Raw genomic sequence first — 21,455 nt, 5'->3', positions numbered from 1 at the left:
GGCAGGAATCCCTCCGTCACACACACAAATGATCTGCTTGTGGAGACGCACGTCTGATGCCTGTCATGGGCAAATTCGCGACTATGATGAAAAAAAGTATATTCGTTATAGTCATTTTTAGGGTCTTACCTTCCTGTTTTTGGTTCGTTTACATGTCTTTGGTCCGTGTTGCCTTCATATATCATTCAAACTGCACCAGAGTTTGTTTGGAAGCGGACCGAGACCCATCATTTCAGCGTTCTCGGTCCGCTTGTTTTGTGTGAACCAGGGTTCGGATGGCAGCGTTCACATGTTCAAATGAACCACACATACAGAGCAATCGCACCAGGGTTTATTTTAATCGAACCAAACATGACAGGTGTGAACGCACCCTCACACTGGCTTTCTAAAGATGACAAACCTCAATTGATTGGTCTGCTTTTATTACATATATTTCACATCAGAACTTACTGAACATCCAAAACAATGCTGTGTGCTGGGATAAATGTGCTCATTGTATGTGCTTAGCCTACATATGATGGTATTTTGACCAGCTGAGAACTTGTGAAGATCTTAAAATGTGTAAAGAAGCCAAAAAAGTGACAAGAATCCCTCCATCACAAACATAAACAAAAATCTGCTGTTCTGCCTGTACCGAACTGTGATGTGAAAAAACAGGTATGCGTGAGCATTCTGTCCTTTTTAGTGTCGTATCTTGTGACATCATGTCCTGTTTTTGGTTAGTTTTCATGTCTTTGTTCTGTGTTGTGTTCATATTTTTTTCAAACTGCACCAGAGTTTCAGAGGTCCCAAATTTTCAGAGGTCTCGGTCCACTTGTTTGGACATATGAGAGATATTGACTGCCTTTGCAGTCAATATATATATACCCTATATTGACTGCCTTTGCAACGACCACTTTGACACTTCAAAAAGTTCATAAGGAGATGGGAAAAATAATCCTTATGAATCAAGCTGTTTAGTCCAAATTCCAAAGAGACTTAATCACTTTTTATGATGAATAGATTTAATTTAGGCTTTTACTCACATGCCCAACAGAGAATTTGGACTAAACCGCTTGATTCATATGGATTAGTTTTCCAATTTTTGAAGCATCAAAGTGTTCGTTGCAAATCAGTCAACAGAGAGACAGAAATCTCTCAGATTTCAATAAAAAGATCTGTATTTGTGTTCCGAAGATTAACAAAATCTTACTAGTTTGGAATGATATGGGGGTGAGCATAATTAATGACATAATTTTCATTTTGGGTGAACTAACCCTTTAAAACAAAAACTTTTTTTTTTGTCCTCACTTAAACATTCACTTAATGAAATCAATCCTTTCCATTTGTGCTAAACTTGTTGTGAAACAAATTTTTTGTCAAGTAATTGTGACGTCCATTAGTTATGCCTATCAAACACAAAAGAGAGATAACAGACGATAACAACAGATTCATTGCACGTAGAGATATTTATTCTTATCTAACAAACCTTATATTGTAAAATCAATATTCAAGTACCTTGTACTAGAGCGGTTAGGGGATGGATTAATGGGATGCATTGTGATAGATTTTCCTGTGAAGCTCTCAGTTGCTAAAGATGATTTATCAAATAAAAAAAAAATTTGATACATTCAAGATCACAGGTTGATCAATAAAGCTTTTTCAATGGCTGACACGGAAACCAATATCTAAAGAAACTTTATTAAAGAATTTATTAATTTTCTGAATTAGTCCTGGCTGCAGATAAACTCTTAATTGTTTGGGGATTTTAATGTCCATGAAGATAATGAAAAAGATGCATTAATACTGGCATTTAGAGACATTCTTAACACTACTGGGACTCCCAATAACACACTCATTGTCGTGATGATCATACTTTAGATTTAATATTAACACATGAAAAATATATAGTAAAATTATGTAATGCATTGCATAATAATAAAAAGTATGTTAGTAGGACATTTCTCTCCAAACATAATTCTCAGATAATGGATAATGTTTGTATGAAGTGAGACAATGGCATTACATCACCACCCAGGTTCATTAAAATGATTTAACACATTCAAACATTAAAATTAATGTTTTAATAAATTCAATAACAAAAGTTTTGACTATTTTAATAATATTAGACTGTATTTTGCACAGACAGAAAATCTATTACCATCTATAACCATCATAAAAATGTAAGTGTTAACATAAAATATTTTAAGTGAAAGGAAGAGAGAAGGACAGAGATCTACTATTCAAAATTACAGAATATGTTATTTAGAAACCTAAATAAAATGTTCCACAAGCATCCATCTTGCATCTAGTGATACAACATTTCATACTTCTTTTTGATCATTTACTTTTATATTACTGGCAAAATACAGTGGATTTCACTTAACAATGTCGTATGGTAAATGCTACTAGAGGGAGTTGTATGATGTGGGAACTGGTATGCATGTAAGAAAAGAGAGGTTATTTTTGAACATGCAGTGCTAGTAAAGACACCTTGCGAGTTACTTGAATGTGATATCTCCTGATTTACTACACAACAACTTCCATTTGTAATTGCGTAACATAAATTTTTTTGTCTATCAATAAAACTAAATAAATAGGGATATCTATCAAAGTAACTGTAACAGCTGCTGTTTATGAGAAAAAGAAAATCTTATTTTCAATGTGTACAGATGTTGAGCTCTAATATTTAAAATTATACTTTTTATACTGGTTTACATTTTATATATATAGGGTTAGAACCATTGAAATTTCTAAACACTTATGATGCAACAAAGCCTAGTTTACTGAAATCACATGACTTTGGCACTCCGAACCACTGATTCAAAACAAAAGATTCGTAAGCTTCATGAAGCAGTGTTTCATCAATAGATAATTTTGAAATAAAATGGTTATTTTATTTTGTTGGTGCACAAAAAGTATTCTCGTCGCTTTATAATGTTAAGGTTGAACCACTGTAGTCACATGAATATGTCTTTAGTAACTTTCTGGGCATCTGAAAGTGTTAATTGTCTTGCTGGCTATGCAGGCCTCACTGAGCCATTAGATTTTATCAAAAATATCTTAATTTGTGTTCCAAAGATGAATGAAGGTATTACAGTGTGGAACGACATGAGGGTGAGTAACTAATGACAGAAATTAGATTTTTGTGTGAACAAACCTTTTAATTATATTTAATTTTACATACAGAATTAAGTAATATTTACTTAATTTCTTTATGAATGTAAAGTTCAATATATATATACATGTATGTGTGTTTGTGTGTTTCATTTTTGCACTTCTCATCCAAATTTTTGTATGAAGAAAAAATCCTGCACATATGCTGTGTGGTCCACAAAAATAATAACAATTATAAAAATATATGAAAACACAAATATAAGGTAATGATTAAAAAAGTAATAATTTTCAGATAGCCATGGTGTTTTGAGGCTGCATACATTCATAACACTATGTGCAAACTGATTGTAAATATCTAAAAAATAATGCACATGATGGTAATTTACACTGTATCAAACAAACTCTTTTTCCAAACATGAACACAATTATTAAACATCTAATGCGTCAATGATTTTCCGGATCACTTTATCATCATTTATTTATTATAGGTCATTCACATGTAAATGTTTACTTGATAACGTCCTTTCATCAGAATCTTTCAACTGACAAGAAGCAGATGAAAGTAAACCTTGAGCTTAAGTAACACATGATCACAACATCCCGTTCCTTCATTTCAAGGTTATGTCAGCAACAGGTGATGTTCCTGATTTCAGTAGCTTCGTCCCAATTCAGGGGAGGCATCCTTTGAAGGCTGCATTTGAAATCTGATAGTGTCACAGCAAAAAAAGGGATTATACTGCATTTGGAAAATAATTATTACAGCAGTTGTACAGTGACACATGTCCTATAACAATGTCTCCCCAGTGCTAAAACACAGCAGGGAAGACTACTGGACCTAGTTGAACACCAGTGTTTCAGAGTAAATGGGTTGATTTAAGAGACAAAAAAGTAGAAAAAGGATGAATAAGGCAAAGGCTCTCCAACTGTATTATGCTTCAAAGACATGCAAAAAGGTTCTATATGGTGCAGTGCAAAAACTTTCTTAGGTTAACTTTTCATCAGTGACACATGATTGCAGATACACATCTGTGTCTATTTAGGCACAATAAATACTAGAACAGTCATTATCACATATAGGCTTCAAAAAAGTTGCAGTTATATGTTTATGTCATAATTATATCTATGTCAAATAGTTTAGTTTAGTTTATTTATTTAACAGGGACCACGCACAACACAAATGTTGTGGCAGAGTTAGCTAAACAGCTACGGTAGGATGTAGTTACATAAAATTACAGCACTCCATTACAATCCATCAATCAAAATATCACAGATTACAATATCAAATCAGATAAAAAAAAAAAAAAATCCAAATTAATGATCACATGATTGATTTTTCTTAAGCCATATATTCTCTAACATGAACAAGCACTGAATTCCATCTTTCTGCTGCACTAAATAAGACATTCGACACCCATAAGACCTTCGTTCATCTTCAGGACACAAATTAAGATATTTTTGATGAAATCCATTGGCTCATGGAGGCCAGCATCAGTGGTCAAATCAGTGGTTTGGAGCATGTATCAAACTGCCAAAGTCACATGATTTCATTAAAGGAGGCTTCGTTACATCATAAATGTTTCTAAATTTTAATAGTTTGCGTGACTTTGGCAGTTTGATTCACGTTCTGAACCACTGATTCGAAAGATTTGTAAAGCTTCGAAGCTTCATGAAACAGTGTTTTGAAATCGCCCATCACTAGATATTGTTGAATAAAGTTATTTGGGTTTTTTTTTTGGCACACACAAAGTATTCTCGTCACTTTATTTTTTTTATTTTTTTATTCTTTATTTTCAAAAAGTGGAGCATGACAAAATGTTACAATAAGACATGTCTAAACATTATCCACTTTTCTTTTCGTTTTTTTTTTTTTTTTTTTTTACAAAAAAGTAAAACAAACTGAACAATTAGGGAGAGATAAACAACATGCACACATCTGACATAAAGTACAAAAAGGGATAAAAAGGAAGATAAGATAAATTTTTTTTTAATAATAATAAAATAAAAAAATAAAAAATAAATAAATGAAAAGAGGATTATTTTCTATATTCTAACCTCTACAAAATCTGGTCGTAAGGGTTGAATGTATCTAACCCATTTGCTCCATAATTTAACAAAAGTGCTCCTTTTAATGCGAATTGAAAATGTTATGGATTCCATTACATAAATCTCATTCACTATGTTTATCCACTCAGTCATCGCGGGGGGCTCGGGAAGGAGCCAGCATCTGGTAATTGCCTTTTTGGCTGCTACTGTCAAAATAGAATACAGGTATTTATCTTCATGTCTATGCATATTGTCAAAATGTCCCCAAAAAAACTGTAGAAAACTGTAATGGTATGTTATTAACCTTAAATATACTAATTAAAGCTTTTTGAAATTCAAGCCAAAAGAGTTTAATCTTTGGACATTCCCAAAATATATGCCAATGCCCTGCATCCCGAGCCCCACACAACCTCCAACAGCAGGCCGTGCCTGTGCCAAAGTGTAACTTTTGCCTTGGTGTTAGGAAAAAGCGCACTAAACATTTCCAGCTAAACTCTCACCATTTATGGGAGTTCGTACATTTCCATGAGGATTCACATACTTCATACCATTCTTCATTAGTTATTGAGAAATGTCCTTCCTTTTCCCATTTTTCTTTGATGTAGTCCGTAGAGTGAGACCTTTTTGTCAGAAACCCTTTATAGAACTTGCCGATAGCACCTTTAACTATAGTGTTTTTAAAAGCCTTTAGAAAAATTGACAAAATTGGGTCATCTATCTCAGTTTTGGGGATAATATTCTGCTGGAAATAGTTCCGCAATTGGAGATATCTAAAAAAATCTAAATTGTTAAGCTTAAAATCACTCTTAAGACTGTCAAAATCTTTGATATTCCCATTATGAGTGAGTGAGTAAAAGGTCGTCACACCCTTTGAAATCCAGTATTTGAATGTGCTGTCTGTCTGGTTGGGTCTGAACCCAGGGTCAAATGCACAACACTGCAATATCTTTATTTTGTCATCCAAATTATATTCTCCCTTGACTTTACGCCATATTTTCAATTGTGTATTAATCCAAGGGTTTTGAATCATTTTGATATGTTTATCCAAATTTGTATAAGCAAGAACAGCATAGATTGGTGGATCCTTCATTATTGAGAGTTCAATGTCTTTCCATCTAGCATGAAATTTTGATGAGCACATATAAATGAGTGGTTTGATCTGAGCTGCATAATAATATCCTTTGAAATACGGTAATGCAATGCCTCCCTTTTCTTTTGGAAGCTGTAATGTTCTATATTTGACCCTGGGCCTTTTACCCTGCCAAATAAATCTAGAAATAATTTTATCAATTTCTGAGAATTCTTTCTGGGAAATTTCCACTGGAAGGGCCTGAAACAGAAACAGATACCGTGGAAGCACATTCATTTTGACACTATTGATTCTTTGACACAAAGTAAGAAATGAGATTGTATTCCATCTTGTAATATCCGCCTTAATTTTAGTTAATAAGGGACCATAATTAATTTCTCCCAATAAAGAAATGTCCTTTGGTAGAGAAATACCCAAGTACTTCAGTGATTGTTGGTCCCATTTAAGAGGGAAAGTTTCACAAAGCTGTTTAGGAGGGGAGTAATTAAATGTTAAGAGTTGGGTCTTTTGTATGTTTAATTTATAGCCCGAGTAACGACCAAATTTTCTCAAAATGTTCATCAACTCAGGAAACGTGACAGTAGGCTCCGAAATATATACCAAGACATCATCTGCGTACAAAGCAACTTTATGGATTTCCCCATTTATAGAAATGCCTTTAATACTTGAAGTTTGTCTCAACCATTGCGCAAGTGGTTCAATATATAAAGCGAAAAGAAGTGGTGAAATAGGACAGCCCTGCCTAGAACCCCGCTGTAGTACAATAGATTCTGACAGGTGTCCATTAATTTTTATTCTTGCAGATGGTTTACTATATAGTGTACGAATAACTTGAACAAATTCAGTATGTACCCCTAGTCTACCCAGTACTTTGTAGAGAAAAGCCCAGCTGACTGAGTCAAAGGCCTTTTCAGCGTCAAGGCTCACCAAAAGAGCCTCCAATTTGTTTTGATGGATATGATGTAGGATATGTAAAGAGTGTCTAATGTTATCATGAGTTTGTCTCTCTAGAACGAAACCAGTTTGATCTGGGTGTACGATATGCGGAAGTAACTTCTCTAATCTTTTAGCAAGGATAGCTGTGAACAGTTTATAATCAACATTCAACACTGAAATTGGCCTGTAAGAACCACACTCTGTTTTATCTTTTCCCTCCTTAGGGATAACTGATATAACTGCTTCACTCCATGAAGGTGGCATTTTTGATTTTTTTTAGAACTGTATTAGAAGCCCTTAGAAGGCTTGGCAATAACTCATTATGAAATGTTCTGTACCAAACTGAGGGAAAGCCGTCTGGGCCTGGAGTCTTATTAGCTTTCAGTCTAGAAATTGCTGCATTTCCTTCTCTGATATTTCAGCTGTTAAAATGTTATTGTGTTCTTCTGATAGAGTAGGTAAGTTAAGTGAGTGAAGAAAATCCTCCATTTGGGATTCACTCTCTAAAAATGGTTGAGTATATAGACTTTTATAATACTTCTCAAATGCTTTTTGTAATTCTTCCTGTTTATACAGTATAATTCCAGAATCAGGATTTTTAATTTTGTAAATTGTACAGTCTGCTCTTTCTTTTTGTAGTCTTCTAGCAAGAATTTTTGAAGCTTTAGGGCCGGCTTCATAATATTTTTGTTTTACAAAGACAAATTTCTTCTCAATTTCCTGTGTACTCATCAGATTTATTTCATTTCGTGTTTTCTTAATCTCATTGATTAAATTAGGGCATTGCTTCTTCTTATGTTGCATTTCTAAATTCTTCAATTTTTTATTAAGGTCTAACCATCTTAATTGTTTTTCTTTCTTATTATATGCACACCATGATATAATTGTTCACCGAATTACCGCTTTTAAAGTGTCCCATATAATTGATGAATCAACCTCACCAGTATCATTAATATCTAGAAATTGTTTAATCTCCTTTCTCATCAAAGCTACAAACTGGGGGTTGTTTAGAGCACTTGTGTTGAGTCTCCAAAGTGTGTTTCGTGGAGAACCCTCTATTTGTATTGTACAATAGATAGGGGCATGGTCAGATAAATCAATAGAACCAATATCACAACTGGTAAATCTGTAGCGGTCTCTCGAAAACACAAAAAAATAATCTATTTGAGAGTATGTATTATGTGAGTGAGAATAAAACGTATAGTCTCAACCTGAAGGGTAAAAATCTCTCCACAAATCCAATATCCCTAGTTCGGTCATCAGGCTATTCACTTTTTTATGTGTTGTAGTCATAGGTACATTTTTCGATGCGTCAAGGTAAGGGTTAAGACGAAGGTTTAAATCACCTCCCCAAATTACAATTCCTGTTGCGCCAATCATCAAGTCAAAGACCTTTCTATAAAAGACAAAATTACTTCCAGGTGGAACGTACACATTACAAATGGTTATTATTTCATTGTTGATCTTCCCTGAAACTACTATATACCTCCCTTCTTTATCAGACTCCTCTGAAATAAACTCAAAAGGTACTTTTTGTGATATTAATGTTGTAACTCCCCTCCTTCTTCCATTTTTATAAGATGAAAAATATGCCCTTGTATAACCCATTCTTCTTAGCTTTTCATGTTCTGTTACTGATAGATGTGTCTCCTGTAATAATACAATTTGCACTCCTGCCCGTTTTACTTTTGATAGTATTTTACTTCTTTTTACTGGATTTGAAATCCCCTTCACATTAAATGAAACTATCTTAATGTCCTGCATGATCATAATATCCTAAATAATGTAATGTAAGAATAGAACCAAAATAAAAATATACACGTCTTCCCCACATCTGCCCTGTGCACAATTAGATTCTCTCCCGAAGAACAAATAAAGAACTCGAACAGTGAGCAAAAACAAAAAATAAAAAGTGAAACAAAAAAGGTAGAGGCTCGTAACCAAAGAGCCCTGCATGGCCTTATGTTGGTTAGGCCCCAATAGGGAGACGTCTCACCTCGTTGTTGAGGGAGGGCCCTATTAAATGTCCACACACTAGCAAAATTCAGTCTGAATGAGATCACAACTCGGACCCGACTTCTTAAATGAAAACTTATTAAGGAAAATTAAAAATATTTTACAAAACAGTGTCTCCATAACCAAGAAGATTAGAGTCATTCTTACCACAAGTATCCAATAAGTGAAGCAAAAAGGGGGTCCTCAGCATGGGCGTACGGGACACCCCCGCAGCCCCCGCGGTGCGTGGGGGCCCCCACCCTATGATGGGCCCCATCGCAGATTCACCTATTTGCTATATAACCTTTGCTTTTTTTAGAACTCAATTGACTCAAGATGAAAATAAAGTGAAGACCAAAAATGCAAGCAGAAGACCATAGAAAATAGTAGTAAATTACCAGAAAAGAGGGAAAAATTCACCGTTGTTTCCATCGCTCATAAGGTAGCCAAGACAACAGCAAGCGTTGACGCGTTATATACTGTTAGTGGACGTGTGCCGTTAACTGAGACAAATAAACATGTTTGGTCTTTGCTGAGACATTATTATTATTATTATTATTATTATATTTTGCACAAACGTAGGCCTATTTACCCCATAGCAAGCTCTGCTAATGGTCAGCTATCGGAATGGCTGAAGTTCTTCTCCAAATGTAGCCTTTATAAGTCTAGAGTTCTTTATTCTTTTACTGTAAATACATGAATTTAGTTTAGGCCTATATCATTTGATGCACCAATCGAAATTACTGAAAATTTGCGGCCGAAATAGCAATTTTTGTTTTCGGTCGAAATAGTTTTGGAGGGCTGAAATCATTGAACGAAACTGGGAGGTTTAGCTTCTTCTCACGTTTTGACTGTGTTCTAATTCGTGAACATCGTGGATGAACTACAAATATGTTGATTTTATTTTTTTATTATTATTAGGCTATTGATAGCCTATGTATTTTCAAGTTCAATCTTTCAGTCTGTTTTTTTTTTCTTTTCAGTTGATGCGTGAACAAAACCACACTAAAAATTTTTAGCGCACCCATCCAATAATAACAACAATAAACTCTGCTTTAATATTTTAATATTTAATATTTTTAATCTCACAATTCTGACTTATTTCCTCAGAATTTAGAGATATAAAGTCCAATTCTGAGGGCCAAAAACTGACTTTTTTTCTCAGAAATGCAAGTTTATATCTCACAATAAATTTATGCACGAATTTGCGACTTTATTTCATGCAATGGGGGGAAAAAGTCAGAATTGAGAGATACATAGTTACCTTTTTTATTTTTACCTTTTGTTCAGTGACGGAAAACAATTTCATCCATATATCGCCTCAGGCTCAGCTCAGCACGGATCAAGCGTGAACTAATCATCTCTTCCTCTTTAGTCTTCTTTACTACTATTACAGCAGCAAGTTAACATGAATGAACAGCAGAAAGAATGTTGAAAGGTACAGAACAATTTCCCGAAATGTATCGCGTATCAAACTATTGCGTCTTAATATTGCGTAATCGATCAATCAGTGTTTCAACCGCGGAAAGACGACAATAAATAACGCCACATTTACCTCAGAAAAGCCATTCAATGACCATAAACTGGATAGTTAGCTAGAAATAACCCTAAAACAGCATTTCATATACATAGGGCCTACTGTATTCATTTTATTTTGACTTAACCTGTTGTTGTCTTCGTTAATGTTAAGTATACCGCCATCATTTAAATGTTTATATTTAACCAACAAATTGTAGTAGAAACAATTATTTTAAAAAGTTTATATAAAAATTCCTTATATAGCTTAATGTTTTATTTTCAAAATTGTAGGCTATTTGATTGTAAATGCATTTTATTTAATTAATTGATTAACCAAATTTATTTTCGTTTTCCGTTCATTTTGTTTCTGTAAAAAAAAAATAAAAAATAAAAAATCGAAGTTTAATATTAATAAAAATGTTTTTTTTTCTAATGGAACCTTGAAGAAACCTGCCATTTTGTGGAGCAGAGGCATGTTTAGCTGCAAGTTCATAAAATATTATTCCTGTTGGGTTCAACTGTTGGTTTTTAGTTCAACTAAAAAAACTAGGTTACATATGCCAAAATTACATTATATGAATGTTAATAATAACATTAGAAGCATCAGTACAATGATAACTGCATACGGGGTACAGCAGCAGCAGGTGCGTGCACAACAAAATGTCATACGTGACATCACTGCTGGTGGGAGGGGCCCCATCTCATGCTTTGCGGGGGGGGCCTCACAGATGTGCGGTACGCCACTGGTCCTCAGACATCAATGTCTCTCCTAAATACCTGAAGCTTATTCCTGAAGCGAGAGCGGTGGCTATCTTGCGTGGAATCATTCATCATGCCGGAGTGATGGACTCCTCTCTCGGAGTGATGTCTGCGATGCGTGCGCCAAGAATACAACAACTGTAGTTCCTCTTGATCTGGGTCGGCTGCATGTTTCACCACGGTGACGGGTAACCCTCGCGCTGCCATATCTCTTGTTGCCTCGGCGGCATCCTTGTATAGACGAGTGCCATTATCATAAAAGACCCGCATTTTATACGGATACGGGGTCTGAAACTTGATGCGTTTCTCTCGAAGTATCTTCTTGGCCTCTCTATATTCATTACGTTTTTTGAGCACTTCAATAGGTTAGTCGTGATCCACGAAAAAGCGCACACCTTCACAAAAAACCTCTTTCTTTTGCCACACTCTTTGAAGAACCTCCTCTTTCATTCGATAACTCCCAAACTTCACAACGATGGATCTGGGCTTAGCTTGGGCATCTGGTTTTGCAGTCAGAGCGCGGTGTGCTCTTTCAATCCCAAGTGACAAGTCGTTGGAAAAGCCAAGCGCGGTTTTCAACATGTTGTCCAGAAATCTCACCATGTCAGTTCCCTCTTTATCTTCCGCTATTCCGTATATTCGAAGATTATCCCTGCGCGCTCGGCCTTCCTGCTCGACCAGCCTCGCCTCTAGGCCAACCTGGCGTTCGGTTAACCTCGTGATTAGCCCCGATACTGCTTGTAGTACCGTTTCGGACTCCTCAATCCGAACTTCTGCCTCTTCCACTCGATCGTTTACCCTCTTTAGCTCACGCTTAATGTCTGAGTATTGATCGTTGTTGTCTTTTCTGAAATCTCAGAGCTCTTTTAAAATATTTAGCAGCGTGGGCTCAGGTGTTTCCACGCCCTTCGCGGCTAAATTTAGCATAGATGCGTGGCCTCTGTCCTTCTGGCTGTCCTCCAAGTCATCTTCTGTCAAAGTTGTCGATTTCATACTTCTTGTGACGACCCCCTTCTCCATCTCCATATACAAACTTCAATATTGGTAAAAAGATTACCGTTGGGGGTTATTTTAGAAAAGATACAAGAAAAACCGTCGGGAGCTCGCACCTCAGGCTCTCATTCTCTCGCTAGCAGAACCGGAACTCCAAGAATACGATATTCTCGTCACTTTATAATGTCAAGGCTGAACCACTGTAGTCACATGACATATTTAAATATGTCTTTAGTAGCTTTCTGGGCATTGAAAGTGTTTCTCTTGCTGTGAATGCAGGCCTCACTGAGCCATCGGAATTTATCAAAAATATCTTAATTTGTGTTCTGAAGATGAATGAAGGTCTTACGGGTGTGGAACAACATGAGTAATTAATGACAGAATTTTCATTTTTGGGTGAACAAACACTGCAAAAAATGCTGTTCTTACTTAGAATTTTTGTCTTGTTTTTAATCAAAATATCTTAAAGTTCTTAAATCAAGACGCCTTTTCTTGACAAGTACAAATTATTTTCTTGTTTTCAGGAAAAATAAATCAAAATTGAGTACTTTTTTCCTTAAAACAAGCAAAATAATGTGCCAATGGGGTAAGCAAAATAATCTTAGTCCAAACTGAAAACAAGATTATATAGCTTACTCTTTATTTGAAATAAGATTATTTTGCTTACCCCATTGGCAGATTATTTTGCTTGTTTTAAGGAAAGACTTACTTAATTTTGACTTATTTTTCCTGAAAACAAGAAAATAATTTTTACTTGTCAAGAAAATGCGTCTTGATTTAAAAACTTTAAGATATTTTGACTAGAAACAAGACAAAAAGTCTAAGTAAGAACAGCATTTTTTGCAGTGAACACTTTAACATCCAATTTAAATGGTAAAGCATTTTCAACTGTAGTATTCATACATTACAGTCTAACCCTAAGCCTGAACAATACAATATCCCTTATTGTATGTTCAGGCTTACACTGCAAAAAATGCTGTAGCAGATAGCACACGTACGTCTGCAAGACGTCTGTTAAAGATCACTTCATCTGGAAAGCATCTGCTGTTTACAAACGTCTAATAGACGTCTTTAAGATGTCAGTTTTACATACATTCTAAATCATAAACATCTTAAAGACGTCTTTTAAACGTCTATTTGACATCTGACAGGAAACGTCCTATAGACGTATTCCAGATGAGCAAACACCCTAAATAATACGTCTTCCAGACGTAAACACGCACATCAAATAGATGTCTCCGAGATGTACGTGTGCTATCAGGGATATAGTGATCCTCGTCAGCTAAGTAAAATATATTTCTAAGAAATTTCTTATTTGATTTATGATGGCTATCTGCTGATACACTTAATTCACATTCACATAATTTGTTAATTAACATTTAATCATATTATATGGTCACAGAGTATGGTTAATGTTTACGATTTTAATTTGCTCGCTAGATTTTTTTTTTAAATCTAGTATTGTATACTCCCCGCTCGTCTTCACATGTATAAATATAGAAAAAACATGGTTTTACTACAGTAATGTTGTAGTAACTAAAAAATATTACAGAATCATCACTGTGCTTCTTTATATTTTATCATGCAGACTGTAGTCTGTGTATTAATGTGTGTTGAGAGGGACATCCCTGTGGATCTATATAACTGTCATTAATAGTGAATAAATATAAAGCTTTTGATACTATTATTTTGTGTTATTGGGGTTGGGGGGGGGGTGCCCTTTTTTAGTTTCGGCACATGCCCCTCAAAAGGTCTGTGCACAGCCATGGTCCCCGTTTTACAGCTCGTTCAAACCTGGTTCAAACCAACCTGCATGCGAGCATACAGCAGACTGGTGGAGAAATTGTGTAGTGATCATGTTCTCCAACAGAGGGGGCTGTGCAGTTACACTTGGTCGCGCGCGCGCGCCGCTACTTAATGAAGAACATAATCTGGATCTGGGGCCGGTTGCACCAGCTGTGCGCAAGTTACAACGTAGCCTAGTTTCGACGTAAATGGGCACTAAGTTACAACTTACACACTACTAAATATTTTTGCGTTGCACCATTAAACTTAGTTTAAACGTAACTATACGTTCTAACTAAATATTTACGGAAGCCTCTGTCCATGAATAACGGTCGGAATAAGATGTCAGCCAGATTAGATCACATCAATGAGCTCGTAATTGATCATGAAGAGCCGCAAGTTCGTCGACGAGTTTTACGAGACAGGCATCATCCGTTGGATATTTATGATGATGTCGACATATATGCTCGTTTGCGCTTTAAAAGAGAGGGAATAATGCGGGTAACGGACTTGATAGCGTCTGATATTCAGCACGAGACAGACAGAAACGGCGCTCTCTCCCCAAGCCTTCAAGTGTGTGTCGCCTTTTTTTTGCAACTGGATCGATGCAAAATGTAGTAGGCGATTGCATACAGATCCATAAATCTACAGTATGTAGAGTGATCCGCAGGGTGTCACTTGCCTTGTGTCGCCACATGAACAACTACGTGTGTATGCCAAGCATAAACGCACAAAATACGAACAGGCAAAAATTCCATGCCATTGCCAGTTTCCCTGATGTACTTGGCTGCATTGATGGGACACAAATCAGGATAAAAGCACCCACAGTAAATGAGAATGCGTTTGTGAATAGGAAGGGCTTCCATTCACTAAACACCCAAGTCATCTGTGACCCGAGTTTATGTTTTTTAAACTGTGTTGCGAGATGGCCAGGTTCAAAGCACGACAGTTTCATCCTAAGAAGATCAAACATCTTTGAAAAATTTGATTCTGGGGAGTATCGTGGCATTCTGCTGGGTGATTCTGCCTACCCACTTAAAAAGTGGTTGATGACACCATACTTAAACCCTTCCACACAGGCAGAGGAAAAATTCAATTCTGCACATACCAAAACACGAGTAACAGTGGAAAGAAGTATAGGTGTATTAAAAAGGAGGTGGTCATGTCTTCATAGGGGTATGCGACAGCAGATTTTAATTTGTTTGATTATTTTATCAGTTTAGACTGGCTAATATTTCAGATAAAGTACAAGTTTTGAATACACTCCAAATGTGCTCGTTAGGAATTGCAATGGAGCCAGAGAGAGCAGCAAAGGTGATAGGAGCATGCATTGTATTGCATAATTTGGCCATGCTGTGGAAAATGCCAGTTGATGATCTGGGAGGTGAAGAGATTGACGAGGTCCCGGAAGAGCACTGCAGACAACTTCAAGACCCAGAAGTGCAAGAGGGTGTAACTGTCAGGCGTTTCATCACACAGAATCATTTCACTTAAACTACACTATAACACATAATTGTCCTTTTTATATATCGTCAATATTAAGTCCATACACACATTATTTACAATAACTAATCTTTTTTTAAGCTGTATTATTTTCATAGACTATTTTTAATTAAACCTCCATTCATTGTAGATATGACTCATCTCACCTCATTCTTCATCAACACAATTTGTAATCTAATTTCTCTCAGTTGTGAATTCAATGACATATCCGAAAATATATTTATTGTAAAATATTTCTTCTTGTCAAATTTATTTCATGGTGTCTGCACACACATATTCAATAACAATACAATTACAAGAATAATAAATACTAAAACATAAATGTTGTTGTGCAAACAAGTTATTAAATATACTAATAATGAACAGTAGCCTATATGTCTTAACAATTACACTTTAACCATTAGCCTTAAACAATTGGCAATTAAACTATCAATATGACTACATTTCAACGATGTTGAAGGAGTAGCCAAGAGGCTTTAACTCCTCTTGTAATTTAATGATTTCTAGGTTTAGTTTCACATTTTCGAGTTCTATCTTTTTCCGTTCACTTTTTATTTTCAAGATTTCCTCTTCAACTTTAGCACATTCTAGTTTGATAAGCTTACAGCGGCTATAGTTTATGTCTTCATCCTGCTCATTTGGACGTTTCCTTTTCTTTGTATTTTCGACTAGCGGTTCTTTGTCTTGTGTGCTCTCTGGACGGTCTGTACGAAGGACAGGCAGATCTCCCGCTGATGCTGGCGCTACAATGTTATCAGCGCAAGTTTCTGTTGCGAGTTGGCTGTCGCAAGTTGGCTGACTTGATGCAACACCTGCCGATGAATAAACAAGAACTTGCTTTTGTAATTTTACAGAATTGTGTCCTAATTCACTTTGCTTTAAAGTATGAAGTGTATAATAATAATAATAATAATAATAATATAAAAAATGTTGACTCTTTTCTGTCACAACTGTGAGTCAGAAAATACAGATTTTTTCCCCGTTCCGTGGCTTTCATATTTGCTCATATGACTGGCACAATATGTATTTTTAGGAAACATTATAAGAATAAAATAATAAGAAACTATGAATACTTTGAGCAATGTCGTCTGTGGCTTCACTTCCACTTTCAACTCCAGTGATTCCGCAGACGGTGGGTGAGTTGTCGCCAATTATTTCCAGGATAACGGTTGAATATGGGCTAGGCTCAGGTCTCGGACCACCTCCAGTGGGCACATGTTTTGTGCGAGGAAAATCCTCGATTGCTTGTGTCTTAAGGTCGCTCCACTTCTTCCTAACTTCCTTTATCTCCCTCTGCTCACAGCCTTTTGCATTTATTTTGTTTGTTATATCCTGCCAAATCTCACCTTTTTTTCGGTTTGTGACAGATGAGTTTAATTTGCTTTCAAGGACTGTTTTGTTTTCTTTGTATCCATCAATTAAAATAAGAATTTCTTCATGACTGAAATTTTTCTTCCTGTTTCTTTTCTCCTCCATGTGTGGGATAGATATTTTCAATTAAAAGTGTAATGTTTTGAGTTCGAAAACGTTTGCTTTGACGTTTTTTTTTTTACTTTCAGTTTAGGCCAGTCAAGAATGAGTTTGAAATTACGCGCTGTTCAGACTATTTCCTGTTTACCTATTAGAAGGCTTGTGATTGGGTTAAGAAAAATAGACGTCATTCTATGCGACAACGCATTACTTTACGGAGAGCTTACGACCTACTAGCTACGTTCTGCCTTAAGAACAAATGGTGCAACCGAATAAAGTACAGAGTTAGTTATAAAGTAGCTAGTAGTTACTAAGCCTCTAGTTTGGACTTTACGTTCCAGTTTAAGTAAGAACTTACGAACGGCTGGTGCAACCCTACCCTGGGGTGCGTTTCCCGAAAGCATCCCATTGAACTCTATTGGTAACGACGGAACTTGCGACCATAGTTCGCTTTGGGAAACGCACCCCTGGAACAGAGCAAAGCGCCATTATCGTCAAATATCATAATAAACAAAGTTATCAGTTTCAAGGTTAGTAACATACTAACTATTCATACTGTTTTTATGTTTTATATCAGGGCCTCAACAGTGTGCGAGATTGTTTTGCACAATTTTAAACGTCCACATTCCGTCACAACCACAACGCAGCAAGTTCCACGTCTTAACTACGGTACACTCATGAATAAATATAAAATAAAATAATACACATAACGTTACTTTGTGCTTAAAATGAGTCTAAAATGCAGAATAATAGTTCAAAATAGTTAAAAGTTAAAACAGTTGTATTACTGTATACAGCTTAAAACAGCTTTTGAAAATTAAAATATTAAATTCAGTAATGTTAAAAAATATTTGTTAAATGCTGTAAAATATTTATCTTCTTATATTTATGTTTTATTTTTGTAATGTAATGTGCTTTTGTAAAGTCACACTAATGTTATAACAGACATATTGTTTTGAACTGCTTTTACAGGTGCTATTAATCGTGTAAAAGTGTTTTTTTGTGAATTGTATTTTTAGACCAGAGCAAAAATCCTAATAATAAAACTAAATCATAATTATTAATGTAATAATAGCCTATAAGGAACCCACAACAATTAAAAACAAAAACATAAGAACAGGGACAATACATTTTTTAAAATAGATAATAACAAATGTGATTTTGGTGATATTTTGATCACTCGAATAGGAAACGTCCCCAGTTTCCATTTCAGAAATCTGGTCACCTTATTAAAAATAGTTATCTGCATGATGCCAGCTGCCTTTAGGGTCAGTGATGTTTAATTTAAATTACATGTAAAATAAAGACCTGTTATGTTATATTGTGATGTAATGGTGTTTTCTGGAAGGGACTAAAGAACAAAGTATTTTTATCAGCTGAAAGGAAGAATACAAATGTTGTTAAGTTAGATAGACATTATATAACAGCTTCAGGTTGTGTTTTAGTGTTGGTAACATGTCCCACACAAACTTACTAATTGTCCCACATTTGGTTTGCTTGATGGTGATCACCCTAGTAGTGAATATCTGATCTGCGGACGGACAATACCTCAACATATGCATTACAAATGTTAAAGGATTAATTAACTTTCAAATAAAAATTTGCTGATAATTTTCCACGAAGCCTGGCAGTGGCGCTGGATAGCCCTCGGTCACCGCCTGTTGGACAGCGATGGCTCGTCTGGGTACCAGCAGGAGTCCTCCGTTCGACGGCAATCACCCGGTGACTCCTCCACTCCCTCACAGACGGCAGTAGTCAGCAGTGTAAATGATCTGATTGAGACAAAATAAAAATCAAATTAGCATTTCCACTCTTAAAAACATCATGTATCACTGGAACATGAACATACAGGGCCCAATAATAATTTTGGACATCTGACTACTTTCCAGGAAGGATTATGTACAAGTAGACTTAATAACTTGTTAGATCTTCTGAATCATATAAACTTTGAGACTATGTTGTTACTGATTGGGTAATGGAGTTTGTAAAAAAAAAAAAAAAGTTTTTGATTTCCTTGATGTACATATATGCATTTTAAGAAATTTTAAGGCCAACAAATTGGATAACAATAGCTTTAAAACCATGTCAACAAATACATACATGCATGCACAGTTTTGAGGCAGCTTAATCGCATGTTTGGTAATTCCATGTCTTAATTTACCTCAGAATAATGATGGTGCATGCCTGTAGTTTCTTTAGCGCTTTAGTTAAACTATAATGCAGTAATATGCAGCACGCGCCGCGCATGTGGACCGGGTTCTGTGTTTGGCATTGATCATCACTGCTGGATTTCAGCTTTGACTAATTTGAAATTTAGGGAAAAAATACCGAGGACATGAGCTCGGTGTCCTCAATGGTAGATACGGCCATGCACATACATATGCAGCTTTCTTCTCTTCTCTCTTTACTTCTCCAGAAACAAGAATGGGCTGACTGAGTACAAAAGGACCTTTTGATCTAAAAAAAAAAAGCAAACTTGCTGCAGCGTTCAGAATCATTAGAAGATGTTTTAAAAGGTTTGACGACATAGAAAAACTAAATAGAGCAGTTGAAAATTGTACAGCTGCTGCACCGTTTCCATCTCATAATAAAATATAACCTAGAATTACTGTGCTGATCATACACAGGTTTTGAGGGTCTGTAAAGAACCTTGTCACGTGATCTACAAATCTTCTCCCCCATGAACCTGGTGTCACTTAATTTCCTCTTGGTTCTTCAGTCGGCCCTGGTCCTTCTGTTGGCCTTCGACCTTCTGTTGGCCTTGGTCCTTCAGTCTGATCAACATGACTGTTAAGCTCATTAAATATCCTTGAATATTCCGCAGCAGCGAGAGCTAATACACGTTGGCAATGAATTTCAGAAACATTCAAAGCCCATGCTGCATTTAAAGCATCACGCTGGTTTTCGAATTTTATGTAGGCATATGTCCATGACCAGCCGTTTCCATTGGTGGTGTTCATAGACAGATGTCGGACTGGTCCATATGCATTGAGTAGTCTTTGCAAATATTGAATGGACACATCTGATGGCAAATTAAACACATACAACGATGACCTAGGGTCTGCCATTTTAGTTGTGCTTAATGAAAAATCCAGTAGAAAGCTGTAGATCACAAATGCACAGATCACATGCAGAATGCGTTCTTAATGTTTGAGAACGACAGCCTTTTCAGCTTGAATGGTATATAAAATATACTTATATTTTTAAAATATTTGCATATAATGACATCTGTTATCAATTTCTGCAATTACATTTATAATTACACTGTTGACCCATCCCTTACACCTTAACTCTAAAGTGTTTTGCAATACAATATTAACACAATGAGTACATTGTACTAATTTTTTTATGTAAATACATAGTAGTTTAGACCACCTAATATAAAATGGAACCGAAGTATGAAATGGAGTATCACTGCTAGACAGAGACAGGCTTCTAAATAACATCTTCTGTCATTCTGAAGAGTAAGTCTCTGTCTCTCTCTCGCTCTTCCTCTTACATATAATGTTTTATGTAAACACTTACATTTGTATAATGGTTATACATAATAACAGATTGTCTGTTTCAGCCCCCCAAAAATTATTGAAATTGTCAAATTTTGTTATTGAATTTATTAAAACTTAAATTTTAATGTTTGAATGTCTTAATAATTTAAAACAAACAAACCTTATCCATTATCTGAGAATTATATTTGGAGAGAAATGTACTACTAATATAAATGTAATTCTTTCTTCCTTTTTTTTTTCTTGAAAGAAATTAATACTTTTATTACGCACAGATGTGTTATTGATAGTAAATTTGATTGTACATATTTATATTGTTAGAAAAGATTTATATTTTGAATAAATGCTGTTCTTTTTAACCTTTTATTCATCAATGAATCCTGAAAAAAGCATCACAGCTTCCAAAAAAATTCCATATTAGAATGATTTCTGAAGGGTCATGTGACACTGAAGACTGGAGTAATGATGCTGAAAATTCAGCTATGCATCACAGAAATAAATTATATTTTAAAGTATATTAAAATAGAAAACGATAATTTTAAATTGTAATAATACTTCAAATTTTATTCTTTTTTTCTGTATTTAATATGAAATAAATGCAGCCTTAATGAGCATAAGAGACTTATAATAAATAATAATTTTCCAAACTTTTGACTGGTAGTGTGTGTGTATATATATTATACTATATATATATATATATATATATATATATATATATATATATATATATATATATATATATATATATATATATATATAAGAGG

General features: G+C 35.2%; 1 protein-coding gene across 1 annotated transcript in view; it reads right to left on the bottom strand.

Moving 5' to 3' along the window:
• LOC137025275 (tripartite motif-containing protein 29-like) overlaps window positions 1–21,455 on the bottom strand; it is a 263,844-nt gene that overhangs the window by 31,873 nt on the left and 210,516 nt on the right. The window lies entirely within an intron of this gene.

This window comes from Chanodichthys erythropterus, chromosome 8 (assembly GCF_024489055.1).
Source record: "Chanodichthys erythropterus isolate Z2021 chromosome 8, ASM2448905v1, whole genome shotgun sequence".
NCBI lineage: Eukaryota > Metazoa > Chordata > Actinopteri > Cypriniformes > Xenocyprididae > Chanodichthys > Chanodichthys erythropterus.
The sequence above is the reverse complement of the archived record's forward strand: the minus strand, read 5'-3'. Positions and strand labels throughout refer to the sequence as shown.